The following is a 15,522-nucleotide window of genomic DNA, read 5'->3' as shown; positions in this document are numbered from 1 at the left end:
TTCTATGGCTGATTCGCCAACGAGGGTCAGAGCGCTTCCATTGCAGCAATGGACGCAAAACGTGGTCAACACTCACACACTCATCACGAAACGGTTGCTTTCCAAAGTCGACGACGCATTGACCGAAAGAACTTCTGATGAAGAACAATGAGGAAGACCACACAATGGTTGCTGCCGAGAAAACAGACTATCGCGTGGCACACATCGAGAGTGGCCTGCTTTTGTCGACAGCCGAGTGAACACTGTAAACAATGTATGAATAAGAATAATTAATAAAATTAATAAGATGGGGCCTCTCTTCAGTCGGTAAAGGTGCAACTACAACCCAAGTAACACTTGCAACATCGTTTATGACAAATGTAACAAATCCCAGTTGTTAATAAGTTATAAATTGATTGCTTAGAACACATCTTGTTGTAAACCCGGTGTATTGTTGTTTGTGAAGTATTCAACATTTCTGACAGGCACTTGTTATCTTGAAGATATAATTCGGTATTGCATGGCTCAATTACCTGTTTATAACACATTTATAACTGATTGTATTTGGTGAAAACTTGCTAGCCTTATATACATCATGTTTCATATGGCAATTTTAGAACCATGAGCAAACATGAATACATCTTGAATGTAACTTATTTATAAAATGTTATTGATAAACTATATTTCAGTTCTACTCATGTATCCAAAAATAACACATAAAAACATGTTGTATAGTAGGCTAGGAAGTTTTCATCAAATACAATCAGTTATAAATGTGTTATAAACAGGTAATTTAGAGTTGCAATACCGAATTATAACTTCAATATATGATATTTACAATTAATGTTCTTGTTTTTCGTGTTATAAACATGTTTTGTTAACAATTATTTCATTTCTAGATGTTTTCTACAAATTGCACTGCAATATGGCCGACCGATGAAGCCAAATATTGAATGAAAACAACTTTCAGTTGTGCTTTCAATGGGATGTTTTGAGAAAGGGACAAGTATGATAATCAAAAAAGTTTTTGAGTACGGAATCTCAGTTTATACAAATTAACAAATTCCATTCGTTGAAAGGATTGAATTCATTTAGAACATCTTCAAAACAGTAGTTGCGTTATAGTCATACATAAGCTGCGCAAGTCAATCATTTATAACTTGGGGAAGTAAAGCCGTTGGTCCCCGGTTCATGAGTTGATGGATCGATAGGTAGGGTCCAGGTGTGGGAGCTGCTTCCCTGGCGTCGGTAGCATTGGTGCTCAGCACGGAAAACAAGATCGACGGAAAACAAATCAAAGGAAAAAAAATATATGGATCCACCTCTTGCGCTTTTTTCGCTCTAAATGAGTTGAATATAAGTGAATAGACGTAAATTTTTACAGCTGAGATTGTCATATATAAGTTATGGAAACCAGTTTATGACAAACTGAGTTGCTTGGGCAGGCAAAACCATGCTGGAGTTGACTGTGTTCGATTCCCGACCCGGACTAAACAAGTTTCAGGTTGGCATCGAAAGCTCTGAATCAATAACTTTGGAAGTGCATCTAGAACACATCTAGACGATTTTAGTAATTTTCCCATCTGGAATGAAAACCAGATCCATTATTGTGGAGTGCATCCAGAAGCTGAAAATGAAGTACGTTTTGGAGATGGTAATAAGACGCAAGCGAGAATCGGAGTTGGTTTACAGGATGGATGTATTGGAAGCGCAGCACGACGAGAAAACAAAACGGATACAAGAGTCGGAAACAGGTCTACGTACTCAGCTCGAAAGTCGTGGTCTTCAGCTAGCAGCATTCCAAGACTGAGCTGAAGCGGATCCAGCAATTGGAAGCCGATCTGCGCAATCAGCTCGAGCAACGCACTCGACAGTATACAGCGATCCAGAGTCAGAATACTAAGCTAGAAAAGGAGATTCAGCGTTGACAAATCATGGAACGTAAGCTGCGATCCAAATTAGCAGGTGCTAGTCAACGAGAACTAGAAGCGATTCGTCTGCGAAAATTAGCGGAGCTTATCTTCATCCCCTTGGAAACAACCGATCGCGAAGTTTTGACCACAAATAATGCTTTGCTGCTGAGCCCTAAACGCCAACCATCACATGGCGAACTAAGTCCGAACCGATCAAAGAAGGTGAACTAGTTTTCGTAGCAGACGAGAACGTAAGAAACCGTTGGATGAGTCGACGACTAGTTCAGATGATTCCAGATAAGGATGGAGTGGTTCGCCGGGTAGTAGTGATAACACCAGGGGGGGGGGGAGGTGTTTGAAGAGACCTACAAGAAAACTGGCTGTGCTGGATGTTGAGAGTTCTGGTGACGCCAAACCGGAAGCAAAGACGCCGCAACAGCCCCTCGAATCGGTTACCACAACGGTCAATCCGTGAACCCTAGCTATCAAACGTGATGATGAACAGATTAGAGCGAGGAAAAATGATAAGGATTGATAAGAGATATGGGACAAGAGACTTTGGACAAGTATGATTGAGACGGTCGATGCGGTCGATGAAACCAGCTAGGCATTCATCTTATTTCCTTTTAAAGGTAAGGGAGCAGATGAGTGTGCTGGTTGAAAGATCATATTTGATTACCTATGTATGGGTACCCTCACATTGCTCAATCTCAGGCAATAAGAAGGCGGACTCTACCGCAAAGGTGGGCGCGCAGGAAGGTGAATTGTATGACGGGCAAATTTCACATGATCAATTTTACCATTCAGTGCGTCAGAGTACCCTTTCGAGATGACAAACCGATTGGGACACTGCAAATATTGGACGGTGGTCATATTCAATTATTCCTAATGTTTCTTCGAGAGCGTGGCTTAAAGGCTTGGACTTAAGCTGTGACTTCATTCGCCTGATGAGTAAACTAATGTCCAACTCCTACTTACTAGATGCGCATCTAAATACAATAAACCTCATGTTGCTGTCCTTTGATCGACAACTGGTGTAATAGCAGTCAAGTTCTGTAGGATGAAATCAAAGAGCCTCAAAAAACACCAAACCCCAGAACCAATTTCTTCAAAACAATGACGGGCAATCACATTTTAAATATTCATAGCATAGAACCGAATATAGAGTGGAATAAGAGAAATTCTAAAATATCTCATAGTAATTAGCCATATCAGATTCGGAAGCTTAACTGAATATTTTTCCTGTATTTCATCGAACTTAAAAAAAAATTATTTGATTAATTTACACGCAGTCTTGTTTGACCAAATTTTGAACGTTACACCCTTTAAACTTTAATAAATGCTTTATTATTTGTAAAGAAAATTATATACCAGCTCCTTATATTTTTATTGTGGGATCCCGGGAGATAGTACTCTCTAGTTTTTTTTAAACAGGAGCATATTTGACAGATAAAAGCGCTGTAATAAATTATCTGAAAATCCTCGAAAAGGGCTGTTCATAAACTACGTAGACAGTTTTTAATTCAGTTGCCCAGTTGGTAAAGGCGCAGCTATAAAGCAAGACCATGCTGGAAGCGGCTGAGTTTGGTTCTCGGTCCGGTCTAGGAATTTTTCGAGATTTTTTTAACCCTTGATTAATTTTCCGTCGATCTTGTTTTCCGTGCTGTGCACCAATGCTACCGACACCAGGGGTCACTATCAGCTCCACCACACTCATCAATTTTTTCGGGTTAGATAATGTCCCGACTTCTCTGGTCATAGAGTATCATTGAACTTGCCACACAATAATACTAATTCAAAAATGAAGCTAAGAAAGCTCTCAATTAACAACTCTGGAAGTGCTCAAAGAACACTAAGTTGAGAGCTGGCGTAAAATCCCAGTGGTGAGTAATAGAAGAGGAAAAAGATCTTAAAAATCCACGCTCAAGTTTTTTCTCCATATTATTAGACTCAAACTTTCCGTACGACTGTGGGAACCATCGATAATCACATCACTAAGTTATTCACTTCTCACCCATTCGACTATGGAAGTGTAATATCTACCATCAATTCGATGGCTTGCAGCTTATTCTGAACCGTAATTACCAGGGTGGTAAATTACACCACTTTCATTCATCTCGCTCCACATAAATCAGGCAGTCAGTTCGATGTAATCCGTCCAAAAGTACGTTATGCTTACGTTCACTTCCATTTATTTCCTCAATCACATTAGGCAACTTTGCCAGTCTGAAACCGAGGACGAAGCAAGACGGCTGACGTGAATTATGACTCGCTGCGCGTAGTTTTGAACCGAAAATAGTACTAAAACACATTCTGACAGTCCGAAACCTAACAGTAACCTAGACTTCCCTGGTTGAAGAGGTGGTGCAAAGGAAAGCGGAAGTAGCTTTTATTGTTTCCTGTTCAAATCACCGTCATGCTTCTCTAAATTCACTTCATTCACGACATTTGGGCATAAATTTCGAAGCCCCACCGAAAAAGCACGTGTAAAAAGTATGGTTGTTGGGGGAAGTTCTAACACTTTTTGTAGTCGACCGGTGGTTGTGTGAAAGCTTCCAGCCTCAGAGGTCAGGTTTAATGGCGTTATCAGATAGCTTTTCGAAAGGTCAGTAAGCACAAGACGTACGATGTGGGCTGTTGGAAGAATACAAGCATGAGAAAAGTTTCGCCAGATAAAAATAATTTTAGTGCGGATAACAGAAATAGTTGCAGCTTGCCGGATCTGGAGTGAGAATTCCAAACGCTGTGGAATGTCCCAGACTAATTGAAATTTCTCCTCGGCAGCGCGGAAGCGAGCCCAAGAATGCGCTTTATTGGAAGAACGATGGCTTAACGAGCAAAGCTGCCCTCTGAAAACTACTTCAAGGAGGGGTGAGAACAGCATTAAATTATCATAACATTCATAACAACGAACGCCATTGCTCTGCTACCCTCAAGGGCAGACTTGACTCGAAGAACACGTGCCTCCAACCGTGGAAAGGTATCAACAGCCTTGCCATGACGAAAGCGAGTCACACCGGATTATTTCCGAAAAGCTAATAAAAATAAATCTTCAAACGATGGAGCATTTTTGCACAGATCCTGTTTGCGAGCCCCGGGAAGATTTCCTCTGTCGTCAGGACGATGGAAACAGTGGCTCTTTGTCGCTCAGACACAGGATACAGAAATGAAGGTAAACAAGTGTCATCCCTGGGAAGGTGTTTTATTGTCCTCTCGAAAATTCTGACGAAAAGTGTTGCTATACCTAATCAAATGTTTGCTCCCGGGCGTGCGATGGGTAAGAAAATATTTGCTGAGGCATTTCGAAGCATAAAGTGGAATATAATTGGCATCGTAAAGTGATTTGCCTAATCCTTGCTCCAAAGGTTATATTTTTCGAACGATGGATACTTTTCATTCCTCATCCGATACTTGGAAAAAAATATCGCCACCTTTAAACTTTGAAAAAGCACAACTTCAGAGAAATGCAAAGCCATAATACTGCTATGCACCAATCTGGCATCGCTGATTCTGAAGCATCTGACGAAATAATTCCTCACTCATCCAAAATGGTATTGAGTGCCGCACAGTACTTGAGTTAGAAGGACGACCGGCTTCATGTTGCCTATATAGTAGCAACGGGAAAATGCAGTCTAGATCCCTCAAGTCGCTGGATTTTCATAAGCTGACAGGAATTTTCGTATGCTCTATCGTTATTTATGCTGCTACTTTATTAAAAATTCTTTCAACACTCCGTTTTGCGATGATGCCTTCTTTTATCACAACCATTATACACCATAAGCTAATAATAATTGTACACGCTGCAAAAGTTTAGTGTAGATTTCGGTGCTCTAAGGATATCTAATTAATTTATTCTTCAGTTTGTTTACGAGCTCGATTATTTACGACACAGATGGCCTCACGTGCGTCTTTGTATGTAATTGCAATCAAGACCAGCGGTGGAAAATATGCATTTTTTGCAAAACCTTAGTCCAGAGCGAAACAAAACAGTCAGCACACGGGCCGTCGTGTATGTATATCTTAATTTCAAGCGAACGGTGGAGATAGAGAATAGGAAAAAATGTCGTAGCCCATTCTTTTTCAAACAGTTTATAATAATTAAATGTTAGCTGCAAGCTTGCCTTTGAAAGTAAATTATCAAACTACCTTATGTACGCAAAACTATAACATATATGTTTATGAGTGATTAGTATTCATTCATATCTCTCAGTTCCATGCAATAAACATCAAATAAATACAGTAATTTGCCATAAATCAGCTAAATTCTACATGACAAAAATTTATGTCGCTTGCGCTGGTCTAGTCTGCTTCTGTATACGAAAATGTTCTGTCACTGGCGCAAAACAGTTGTGAAATGTCACGACACAGTAGTGATACTCAGAACGGAAAACAAGATCGACGGAATACAAATCTAGGAAAAAAAAAACCTGTTCGTAACATAATGTTTGGTCGGGATGTCCAAAATATATAGGGGAAATGGATGTAATGTCGGCCTAAAAGCACCTAATTTGGGCCCATACGCAAATTCAGCAATCGACTAAATGTTCAATAGCGACCAAAAATATCCATTAGTACCGTCCTAATGACGTGTTCATCTAGATAAAATTGATAAATAGCAGATTTTTAGCGAAAGGCCCAATCTAAGATCCATAGGCCAACATTAGAGTCATTTCTCCTACGTAGACGGGATATGGAACATTCATGAATTATTCGCTTGTAAAACTGTCCAAAGCCAATATTTCAATGTTGTTTCATTATGGTGCTCTCGTTGGTGTAGTGATAAGCGTGATTACTTCTCACCACAGCAGGTCTGGGTTCACTCCCAGTCGGCGCTGCCGGGATGTTCTGAAAAATAACATCTCTGAAGGGAAGTAAAGCCGTTGGTCCCCGGTTCATGAGTGGATGGGTCGTTCGACGGAAAACAAATAGAGGAAAAAAGAAAATTATGGTGCTCTGTATAATATTTTAATAATCAAAATTCAAACAAAACAGTATGTTTGTTAAAAATACATCTAGTTTCTATCCATCAAGTGAAGCATAATGTTTTAATCAATGGCTCGCCAAACCCTTGTGGGTTGATGGACTGTCCTGGAAATGGAAATAAAAATGTAAAGATTTATGGGTATATGTGGTTTAACGCAACACGACCGAAAGGGGGAGTTCTTCCGTAATGATAATCTCCAGAGCACTCGTATATATGTAATTACACAGTCTTTATTGGGGAGATTATAATATTCCTGTGTGGATCATGAAAGAGCGTTCCAAAGAGAATGCATAATTTTAGTTCAGTATACTGGTTTAGGTTATGTTTAGGCATAGGCATTATAGTTTTTGATAATTGAGTAGCTTTAACTTACGTTTAGTTTCCCCTAAGTGAGATTTTTCCTCACGTTCTAGTCAGGTTTTAAGTTCGCTCTTGCTGTAAGTAGTTTTAATCTTTAATGTTAGAAGAAATTTCCGGTTTGTCACTAGTTTCTTACCGGTGTGCATCCAGATTAGCTTTAAGTTAGGTTATTGTGTTCAATTCTGATCGTACTGATTCTTCGTTTGTGGGCAAACCTCCAGTTCATGTAAATAGTTTAGGTTTAACAACTAATTTAGTATTCAAATTAAATTATAAATGTAGAAAAACTTGATATTTCACCGCATAGAAGGGTGCACTGATAGTTTTCACTTTTGTCTTCTGTTCCTTTTTTTGCATACTCACGAGTCGCTGTGGTGACATTGGCATCTGTCACTTCCCTGCAGGGTTACCACCAACACTCATCGGGATTCCAGGGGTGGTATCGGGTCGACAAGCTGCTCGTGATGATCGTAAAGGGCGCGTGCTGTTCGTAACAGCTAACAGATATATGATAAGAGTTCAAAATTAAGGTAAATTGTACTATTATGGATCCCCTAGTAGCTGTTCTAGCCATTTACGCTAAATTCATTGCCTTTTCCTTCTTATTTTTAGCAAAAAAATTTCGCATAATGTGGCTGAAACGTGTTCGATCCTTAACACTTTCTAAGAAATTAAATGGGTTCGTCATAATAAGAGTCTCATCCGGATCTCCCATAAGGAGTGACGTTTAAGCCACAAATTTTTAGAGGCTGACTACAATTGGCCATCAAAAATTTGCGTTAAAAATTGAAGTCACCGTTATCTTTTTATGGATCACCCAGCGTAAATTATAGGATTGTTTACCGTCTAGAATAAAATCTTATTTAACATTATAATCGAGGTAAAAATAATATATGGAGTTGAATTGCACTTAATTCAATCTGAAAACAGGCAAATATGCCTCGTGTTTTATAAATTGTCACATAATTTAAATATTCTACTGTATCCACTCTGAGAAACATTCAAATTACGTGCCCTAATTTGGACTCTTTGTTTATTGAACAGCTCTTGCTTTACTTTGCATTGAAATGTTTTTCTCCTTGTTTTAAATAGTATTTGACTAATTTTTTTCATGCAGGTGAATTTTAAAAGATGTATTCTGATAGATTTCACCGGCAAATCGTTGAAATTTTTACGTAAAATAAAATTAGTCCGCTAGTGGTCCACTAATGGGGAAAAATAAACTTGATTTTCATATGAATCAATATAATTTCAAAATTTGACTAACAAAAACGGATTGAATTTATAATTTTAATGAAAAACTTCAAATTTAATGTAAACAAAATTTTCTCAATATTAAATAAACCCCTCAACAGAGTACTCCTTGAAAAACGTTCGTAGTAGGCTAATACATTTATTTTAAAATGCCCTTAAATTTTACTTTGTTGCTTTTAGGAAAATTTCATACGCAGTTTTTTTTCCGACGCATTATTTCAGATTGCAAAAAAGCTCGCACTATTCGATTCCTTTTACACAAAATGACGCGAGCTTTTTGCAATCTGAAATAATGCGTCGCAAAAAACTTTTGAAATTTAAAAAAATGCATCATGGTAAATTGAACGGTATTACTGTCACTATACTGAGCAGTTCCACACAGATTCGCAAATCGTTTCGGATCGATGTTTTTTGAAATGTTAAAAGTTGTTTGTTATTGTCCAACATGCCATTTAAGTATTTGGTTCCCTAGTTTTGTACACGGCTAACACTTGAAAAGAGCTTATGTAAAAATGATACGCATCAATAGAAAAATATATATCTCGTGAACGATTTGTTTGATCGAGATGGTGTGTTCGGAGAAGTTTAGCCTTTCAAGAAAAAATATACACTATAAAAAATTATTTGACATTTTACAAAAATAAAATAAAATTATCAAACAAAATTAAACTACCCACACTGCATATTATTCTAAAATTATTTTTATATCATACTTTTGTAGTTTAGATAAAGCGCTACCTTGTGACAATGCGCATTTTCTGGGCAATTCATAAACAAAAAAGTTATGAACTATTTACAAAAATAGTATTATCAAAAAAAACCTACAGTTATCGAATATCTTTGAAATAGTGTTAATATTAAAACACATTACACTTACAACAAAAAAGCTCATACTGCTTAAATTACCATTTTTTGCCCTTTTGAGATGTTATTCGTGAGTGTTCAAACTACACAGATTTTCAATCATACGCATGAGTTAAGATATAACTTATTATGAGTAAGAGACCGTATGGTAAAAGTGTATTTTTCTATTTGGCCCCATATACGACTAGCTAGTTTCGAAGACCACGGTGGAATAGAAATCAACCATAAGAAGTGTTTGACAGCCTTTTCGGGTCACCGTTAGTGCTGTAGCTACACAATAGGAACGAGCAAAGCAGACAGGTCCCGTCCAGAATTGTCCAGGGAAACTGAAGAAAATTATGCAGCAAATAGAGCAAGACATTCATTTGATAAAGGATCACTCTGTTTAAATGGTTTATTCTGAAATTCTGATGTAAAAATTTGTTCCTATGGTATGGTTAATTTATTTTCCCGGTTCTCTCGCCGAATTCCCGGGCTTTCCCGGTTTTCCGGGTTACTTTTCAAATTCCAGGATATTTCCCGGTATTCCCCGTTTTCTGGCCACCTTGTCTAAAGCTAATCCCACACGTTTCAATATATTGACGCGAAGGGGAATTATTGACAATACTATTGATGATGTGAATACAGAAATATTGTCAATATCGATTTATTGACGTCAATATTGAATGTATTGACAATACGATTATTGTCAATAAAAGCGATCGTGTAGGGTTCACTTAAGGCCGATAACATAGTGAAAGCGAAAAGAAGTGAAGGGGCGAGAAATGCGTACAAACTTATGGAAATTCCCATTATTGATATTATTCCTTATATTCGTTTCGACGCTTTGCTCGCCTCTTCGCTTCTCTTCGCTCTTACTATGTAATCGGCCTAACGGTGTTTCTCATTAATATTTGTGTAAATGAAACAAAAAATAGTTCCCCTTTGCACTAGTTCATGTAAACCCACTTTCAAAATCAAGACACTCTTCAACGCCAGTAATCAGTTAATTCAAGCTGAACATTGCATTAGGTCCTAAGTTACATTGACAGATTCTCTTCGTTGACTTTCTCTTTGTATTCCCACGGCCATGTAAAGACATTCCAAGGTAATTTCAGCACACCGATTGATAAAAGAAGCTTTTATCTAGCTTCTAATATGACAAACACAACAAGAAACGGTTTTGTGCTCTAATTATTAATGAAAGAGAAATTCGACGAAGAGAATCGATCAATGTTACTTAGGACCTAATGCAATGCTTAGCTTGAGTTGATTTCGTTAGCGCAGCGCAAGCTAAAGAAACGACACAAGCAACCAAATAAAGCTTCGTTCATGAACGATAATAGCAATGATGCTCTTCATGAAGATGATCAATCCGGTGTATTCTTCTACGAGTGGCATCGCTCGCGAAGAACGATTGCTGCGATCGTGTTGCTGGAAATTTGAGAGTGAGTGAGCCCATGCTCAATGGGTGCATGTGGTCACTCAGCGAATGAAGGGAAGGTGGGAGAAACAAAATAACACAAATTGCTTCGTCAACATAAGCGATCGCACACGAAAAATGAACTCCGAACGCATTGCTGCTGTTCTTCTACCGCGATAGGAAAATAGTCCGACCATCGCTTCAGTGCGATAATCAGTAACCTTGATTGAACCTTAAGTATTGTGAACGTTTAATCCCATGAGTGAATACACAATGTAATGTTTTAAAGGTGGAACGGTCAAAAATGGGTCCTTTTCAAATTTGGCGAATTTGTTTCAATCGTGTATTTGAAAAACTTGAATTTTGTAGGTCTGTGCGTACGGAATGTTGCCTCTATTTTGTTTTTGCCATTTAGTATTCAGTTGTCGAAATGGTGTCGAAGCAAGAGAAACAGCGAACCAAAATTTTGCTCGCGCATAAACGATATCTAAATTATTTCCACGCAGATTGCTTGCGTTATAATGAACGATGAAATATACGTCAAGGCGGATTTCTAACAGCTCTCAATTCAAAGTTTACGCATCTACCGGAAAAGGAATGGTTCAAGATAAGTTTAAGCTGAAAAAGTTGTCAATCTGTAATAACACAGAGAACCAATAGACGATGCTTGGGACGAGCAATCATCCTCAATGTGTAAAAACTGGTGATCTCAAACTAGGCAATACCAGCTCCGGCCGCGCCCGAACGCAGGTCAAGAAAGGAATGGGTAGGAATGTGTTGACGTGACACTCGCTTTGATGGAAGCCGAGAAATCTTTTGTACTTCCAAGAGGAATCACCGGGATCGAGACGGCTAATACATAGGTGTAACAGTCGGAAGAAGTGTTAGTTTGTTTACTTAAATGAACCATGCCCATTTTCTTATGGCATGTTTGCTATAAGAAATGCGCCTCGTGTTTATTAGCGAATTCCACATCAAAGATTGATTAATTGAGTAGGAAATCAGTTTGGCACGGCATTTGTGACCAGCATACACCTTCCGGTAGTATGAAACAGGTCAAAAACTGTTCAAATCCGCAGATAAAAAATTTTGTTTTGAATTTCTGTATAGCAAAATAGTGAACTTTTCGTGAATATTAACGGCAAAGAACTCACCAACACTGGGAGACTGTGAGTTCCTGCCCACCTGTCATTTACCATCGTGCACCGGGATGTTGGGTAAGGGGGTAGGGTTCGTTTTGGAAACGATAAGCTGAATTGATGTCCTATTAATTTAAAAGCATTGACCTAATATATGATGATTTCCAATGTATTCGCTGGATAATCCAAATCCTGAAAACCATTGTTGCAGATGCAACGTAAAATATCGCAATTCATTATGCATTTTCAAGTTCCCACGATAGGTCACCGCCCTCGTACGGGAAATAAGCGAAAGCAAGAAATTGTCTAAGAGAGGTGCAAGAAGCACAAAGTCAAGACCAAACCTACCCTAACTCACGCCTCGTAAACGAGAAGTAAACATGCCACACCGCCAGATCTGGCTGACGCATATAGAATCAGTACGCATTTACTTTCCACTTTCTTCGCTCCACGGTGAACCATATGCAGCCCTGCAATGCGTGCAGCGCTGCGGTGTATTAGACGCTCGATGCCAAGGCAGTCCGCGTGCTATGTGAATGGAATGGTAATGAATCGGTCGCATGGAGCTCGGTGCGCCCGGCAATGCGAGCCTGGCGCAAAGGTAATAAAATCTGGTTCCCTAAAAAGATGCGTAACAACGCCAAGATAAACGAATTATCGTAATAGAACCAGTCTTGGGAAGGATAGTTGAAGCATTAATAGAAAGCAATGAAATCGTCCCAAGGGACAATCTTGCGTTCGGCATCCTTCCAAAAACACAAAGGGCAATAAAACCGAGCTAGCGACGGTTCCACCGCAGAGAGCAAAATCAATGGAAAAATGCACTTAGGCCTAGATAGGCAGCGATGCATGCGTACGCATCCAAGCTATAGGCTAGATCTGGGGAGCGGGCCAATGTAAACAGGAAGCCTGGTGCGGATTGATTTAAAGTAATTTACATGCACCAGCGAGGCGCGAGAACTTGGGTCATAAAAGTTAAAAATGAAAACGTTCCCCTACTAGGATGCGTGACCAAGGGAAATCTAGAATTAGGAAGAAAGTGCGTCTAGAACCCCTGTGCGGGAAGATAGACGCACATGCGTACGTGGGCACCGACGCCCAAAACTTAGGTCTAAGGGACGCTATAAAAGCGTTTTGATACAACCAAAATATATTCAGTTTTCACTATCCTATCCAAGTGTACGGACTTGTCGCCAGGTCCACCCTTACTCCTACATATCACCTCAATAACACTCTTCGCCTCCAGCCTATCAAACTCTCTCGCGGTAATCCGTTTCCAATAAGAGTTTCCTCGGAATCGACGCTACTGCCCCCATCTGAGCTGGGCAAGTACCGGCCGAGCACCTTTATTGGTCGGAACCCGTTTCAGAGTTTGGGCACTCCCCGACTAGGCTGATCAGGTTTACCGCTGGTGTATCTGTTGGAATCGCGCTACTGCCCCCATCTGAGCTGGGCAGCTACCGTCCAACCATATCCCAACCGTAGAGCACTCAGCCAAGTCCTAAGGAATCCTGTTCGAAAGTAGGCGAATCTCGCTTCAAGTGGTATCGGTTCCTGCTGTTGGAACGACGAGCTCGAAGCCAGTCGAAACCTACCAATTCGATTAGGATCCTCCGTGAGGCATTCGAACCCCTTCCTCCGGTCTGGTCTGTGAATAACCGCACGCCGAAAGTTCGCCGCGTGATCCTTCGCGGATTGCGAGTTCCTCTCGAAAAATAATAATAAAGGACGAAGCCCCTTCGGCTTCGTCTGATGAACGTGACACGCGCGTCGCGAACAACCATACATCATATTATATTGTAATAAAATAAAATTTGAATAACAATGATATGCTATTTAATAAACCTTCTGGTTCTTCAGGATCTGCAGCCTGCAGGACAACTATTTTCTATAAATAAAAATTATAGTTATAATGATATAATGAGAGTTTAAATATGTGAAATAAAAGTAATTTACTAGTCATGCTATAAAGAAAACACAATGAATGTAAAATAAACAATTATTACCAAAGTACAAATAAGCTCGATTTTAGTTAACCTCAAAACATTCAACTGATTTCAACTTTTGATATTTTATTGGAATTGAAATAAATACTTTATTATGCACCATGGAATGGCTTAACGCAATATGGAATGCTTTTAAAAATATTGGAAAACTTTAATAATGAATCAATAGTCAGAAAAATTGAGGTTATTTCGACAGTTAACATTTTTCATGCAATTGTAATCATGCATTACAATGTTTTTGTATTTTCCTGAACGAAGGCTGACAAATGTAAATCATTATAATATTAATCTAAAAATGTTCCATCATCGAAGAGCTGAACATAAATTTAAAGATTTAAATCAATAAATCCAGCATAAACGGAGGAATCACGAACACAATAAGCTCCCTCATCACTCATATTCCAAACCTGATTAAATAAGTATTTAAAAGTATACAAATAAATATATCAACAAGTAATGCAATTTTTTCTTCTGGAAAGAGAAAAATAAAATGGTTAATTGCACATATCATATAAACGATAAACATACATTTGAGAAAATCAAATAATGTTACGTTGCTTCTTCCAGTTGTGTTTTCATCCTATTTTGGTTATTTACCATTGAATATATAATAATAATATAATAGGAAATGGGATTCATTCAAAATCAAACTCCACGGTGGTGCCCTTTACACAAGAATAAGCATCTACTACCGATGATCTCTTAAGCCTGGAGACAAAAAAGCTACGAAAAAACGCTTATGCCTTCATGCCAAAATGTTTAAATTATACATTTACGCGACGTTTGTTGTTTCGATTTGGTCCTTATGTAAGACGGGAACGGAATACATAAAACTTTCACATTTTTGAGCTACCGTGCCCCTTATTTCACGCCTGACGATTTTACCAGCGTACACAAATTATGTCTCCTAAGGACTTCGGGGTGTTTTTAAAAGAACTACTGCTCACGTCTACGACTAAAACTGGAATGATTTTTATTGCGTCAATTTGAATTTACTTTGAAATACAAAAGAGCTTCAATTCCTGCAAAAATGCTTACATCTAATTATTATCTATGTACTGTCTACTCCTGCTACCATGCGGTGTCTTGTTGCATCGATGTTGCTGTTGCCATGTGGTGATCGTCGTCGTCACTGTAGCTGCTGCTGAGTTGGCGTTCTTGGTGATATGCTGGTGCATGCTTTCGTGGTCATCGGGGTGCCGATGGGCTGAAGCGAGACGGCTAATACATAGGTGTAACAGTCGGAAGAAGTGTTAGTTTGTTTACTTAAATGAACCATGCCCATTTTCTTATGGCATGTTTGCTATAAGAAATGCGCCTCGTGTTTATTAGCGAATTCCACATCAAAGATTGATTAATTGAGTAGGAAATCAGTTTGGCACGGCATTTGTGACCAGCATACACCTTCCGGTAGTATGAAACAGGTCAAAAACTGTTCAAATCCGCAGATAAAAAATTTTGTTTTGAATTTCTGTATAGCAAAATAGTGAACTTTTCGTGAATATTAACGGCAAAGAACTCACCAACACTGGGAGACTGTGAGTTCCTGCCCACCTGTCATTTACCATCGTGGGGCTGAAGCATGTTACTGATGATGTTGCTATTGTTGTTGTTGTTGTTG

At 38.9% G+C, this 15,522-nt stretch overlaps 1 protein-coding gene across 1 annotated transcript in view; it reads left to right on the top strand.

Moving 5' to 3' along the window:
- The window catches only part of LOC135708880 (irregular chiasm C-roughest protein-like), a 417,033-nt gene that overhangs the window by 338,506 nt on the left and 63,005 nt on the right, over window positions 1-15,522 (top strand). The window lies entirely within an intron of this gene.

This window comes from Ochlerotatus camptorhynchus, unplaced genomic scaffold (assembly GCF_037179485.1).
Source record: "Ochlerotatus camptorhynchus isolate MF236.1 unplaced genomic scaffold, CSIRO-AGI_Acam_v1.1 ptg000338l, whole genome shotgun sequence".
Taxonomy (NCBI): domain Eukaryota; kingdom Metazoa; phylum Arthropoda; class Insecta; order Diptera; family Culicidae; genus Ochlerotatus; species Ochlerotatus camptorhynchus.
The sequence above is the reverse complement of the archived record's forward strand: the minus strand, read 5'-3'. Positions and strand labels throughout refer to the sequence as shown.